This window comes from Procambarus clarkii, chromosome 10 (assembly GCF_040958095.1).
Source record: "Procambarus clarkii isolate CNS0578487 chromosome 10, FALCON_Pclarkii_2.0, whole genome shotgun sequence".
Taxonomy (NCBI): Eukaryota; Metazoa; Arthropoda; class Malacostraca; order Decapoda; family Cambaridae; genus Procambarus; species Procambarus clarkii.
The window spans coordinates 14,692,932-14,696,995 of NC_091159.1; positions in this window are offsets into that span (position 1 = coordinate 14,692,932).

Here is a 4,064-nt window from a genome sequence, read left to right on the forward strand (position 1 = left end):
AAAAGGAACCTCAGGAATGAAAAAGATATATTCGCATCTGCATAAAATAATCTTTAAGCAGCTCAAAATAATTGGCATTCGGTCGGCACTGGTTATTAACAAGGTTGAACTAGATATAAAAAAAATCTTTTCATACACTAATTTTCTATTTAAATGTTACAGGTAATTTCTGTGCCTCGTGAATTAGTTTTTTTCTTTCATAACTTTTCATTTAAAGGTATAATTCAGAGATCAATTTGCAAAGAGGACTGGTTAGAGACCGGGCCACAGGGACACTGATCCCCGGAATTAACTACAGGTATTTTTTCCACCCACACTGTATGTGGTAACTGCAACTCGACATGATATAATAAGGCTTCCAGAACGGACCGAAACATCGTCACATAAGAGGTCCAGGACGGACCGAAACGTCGTCACATAAGGGTCCAGGACGGACGGAAACGTCGTCACATATGGGTCCAGGACGGACGGAAACGTCGTCACATATGGGTCTAGGACGGACCGAAACGTCGTCACATATGGGCCCAGGACGGACCGAAACGTCGTCACATATGGGTCCAGGAGGGACCGAAACGTCGTCACATATGGGTCCAGGACGGACCGAAACATCGTCACATAAGAGTCCAGGACGGACCGAAACGTCGTCACATAAGGGACCAGGACAGACCGAAACGTCGTCACAAAAGGGTCCAAGACGGACCGAAACGTCGTCACATAAGGGTCCAGGACGGACCGAAACGTCGTCACATATGGGTCCAGGACGGACCGAAACGTCGTCACATATGGGTCCAGGACGGACCGAAACGTCGTCACATATGGGTCCAGGACGGACCGAACCCTCGTCACTTTCATCTTACATGTGTAGGATGGATGCCACGCCATTGTGACATAATCTCCTGTGTATGACAATGGCTCTTTAAATTATTTATTTAAGCTAATCCCTCTAATTTCTAATTTAATTTCTTGTCGGTTGCTGCCGTAATTATCAGATAACTTGTGGATAAGGCGCCTCCAGCTTCCCCAGGAGAGACAATTCATAATAGCTTGTGTTTCCCTCTTTTTCCGCTGGTGAGTTAATGTGTCCCTTATTGGTCCAAGCAACAGTCTTTCCTATCAAGACAAACCTAGCCTCAAGCCGGGCTTGGGTAGAGACTAAACACTCAGAAATGACTACAGGTAAATACGGGTAGGAAAGGAAAATATGAAGAGAAAGCAGTAAACCAGTATGACAATAATTATACCATATGGAAGTGACACGAGGGTAAGATGGAAGCTGGGATATGAGGATAGGAGCTGGGATATGAAGACTGGATAGGGAGATGGAGTGAGCGAAAGATACCCGACCACTTGTAACACTCGGGGATCGAGCCCTGACCCTTTAAGAAACGGGGCTGTCGGTGTAACGATCACTCCAAATGCCTGGCCTAGTGCCAATCAATAAATTACCATTGCAATGCGAACGATTGCATCTCGATACAGAAACACGAAATGCAACGTAATTCCCCCTAACCTCGATATGATTCGTCCGTTACACTAAATACATATACTCCTTCAGATCTTGGTATACACCGTCTCGTGATACAGACGTGAAGGGTACCTGAGGAAGCATCTATCACTTGAGGAGTTGGTTGAGAACAAGGCGCGCCGCGGCCGTCATCATTACAGTAATCTCCGTGAGCCCTCTTAAGGAAGTTGAGGAAACTGGATCAGTCGACTCAGGAAAGCAATTTGCATGTTGTTAAAATGATATTTGGTGTGTGTCTGTGTGTTTGTGTCTGTGTGTCTGTGTGTCTGTGTGTTTGTGTCTGTGTGTTTGTGTCTGTGTGTCTGTGTGTTTGTGTCTGTGTGTTTGTGTCTGTGTGTTTGTGTGTTTGTGTCTGTGTGTCTGTGTGTTTGTGTCTGTGTGTCTGTGTGTTTGTGTCTGTGTGTCTGTGTGTTTGTGTCTGTGTGTTTGTGTGTTTGTGTCTGTGTGTCTGTGTGTTTGTGTGTTTGTGTCTGTGTGTTTGTGTGTTTGTGTCTGTGTGTCTGTGTGTTTGTGTCTGTGTGTTTGTGTCTGTGTGTTTGTGTCTGTGTTTGTGTGTCTGTGTGTTTGTGTCTGTGTGTCTGTGTCTGTGTGTCTGTGTGTTTGTGTCTGTGTGTTTGTGTCTGTGTGTCTGTATGTTTGTGTGTCTGTATGTTTGTGTAAGAGAGAGAGAGAGAGAGAGAGAGAGAGAGAGAGAGAGAGAGAGAGAGAACATGAACATATGCATGAATGAAGAGTCTAGGCGGGGTAGGGTGATGGGATGGGAGGGTCACCTGGGAGAGGGGCACCTGGGAGAGGGGCACCTGGGAGAGGGTCACCTGGGAGAGGGTCACCTGGGAGAGGGTCACCTGGGAGAGGGGCACCTGGGAGAGGGGCACCTGGGAGAGGGTCACCTGGGAGAGGGACACCTGGCAGAGGGGCACCTGGGAGAGGGGCACCTGGGAGAGGGGCACCTGGGAGAGGGGCACCTGGGAGAGGGGCACCTGGGAGAGGGGCACCTGGGAGAGGGGCACCTGGGAGAGGGACACCTGGGAGAGGGGCACCTGGGAGAGGGGCACCTGGGAGAGGGTCACCTGGGAGAGGGGCACCTGGGAGAGGGACACCTGGGAGAGGGACACCTGGGAGAGGGTCACCTGGGAGAGGGGCACCTGGGAGAGGGTCACCTGGGAGAGGGGGCACCTGGGAGAGGGACACCTGGGAGAGGGGCACCTGGGAGAGGGACACCTGGGAGAGGGACACCTGGGAGAGGGGCACCTGGGAGAGGGGCACCTGGGAGAGGGGCACCTGGGAGAGGGGCACCTGGGAGAGGGTCACCTGGGAGAGGGTCACCTGGGAGAGGGGCACCTGGGAGAGGGACACCTGGGAGAGGGACACCTGGGAGAGGGACACCTGGGAGAGGGGCACCTGGGAGAGGGGCACCTGGGAGAGGGGCACCTGGGAGAGGGACACCTGGGAGAGGGGCACCTGGGAGAGGGTCACCTGGGAGAGGGGCACCTGGGAGAGGGGCACCTGGGAGAGGGGCACCTGGGAGAGGGTCACCTAGGAGAGGGTCACCTGGGAGAGGGGGCACCTGGGAGAGGGACACCTGGGAGAGGGGCACCTGGGAGAGGGGCACCTGGGAGAGGGGCACCTGGGAGAGGGTCACCTGGGGTCATCCATCATCATTTTACCACAACCATTAACACCGGCAGCCACGCAAACCTCTGCAATTGTCACGGCTTACAACAGCCCGTGAATTATTTCCCACGTGAAGAGTAACTACTGCCACCTGCCACCCCCCCCCCCCTCTCTCTCTCTCTCTCTCTCTCTCTCTCTTTATTCTGTTATTTTCCCATTCTTTTCATATTGTTCATTCTCTTTTGGTGTTATCTTTCATCAACCTATTTTGAAACCCGACCTACATTGCCTCATATATTTTACAGATTGTTATCTTTTACACGTTGTTTAGTTTGTTATCGATCAGTTACATTCGCTAAATACAGACTGAAGTTGGAGCCATCTGTCGGTCAGAGGTTTTCATGAATGGTTCTGAAGAGGCAGGCAGTAAGGGGACGATATATTCACGATGCCAGTCAGCTGAGGAAGGAATACTTTAACTGATGAAGTGATAACAGTGTTGAGAGCCAGGGTAATCCTCCTGCCCACTCAGCGTCTCGTGTTTCCGAGAACTTTGAGAATATTGCCATAAAACAGTCCTGAGGCATGACTATGGTCCCGGTGTTCAAGACTGATGAAATTACATGTTTAGCCAGGAGGGGTCAAGGTCTGAGGCCAGGAGGGGTCAAGGCCTGAGGGCAAGAGGGGTCAAGGCCTGAGGCCAGGAGGGGTCAAGGCCTGAGGCCAGGAGGGGTCAACGCCTGAGACCAGGAGGGGTCGAGGCCTGAGGCCAGGAGGGGTCAAGGCCTGAGGGGAGTCGTCTTGCATAATTCTCCATCTTGTTCTGTGGCTAAAGAAATACTGGAGAACGAGAGATTCCAGAAAGTCGTTCGTACTTAAAGTGTGACGGACTTGTCATTCGCTTGGACGATAGAGCGACGGTCTC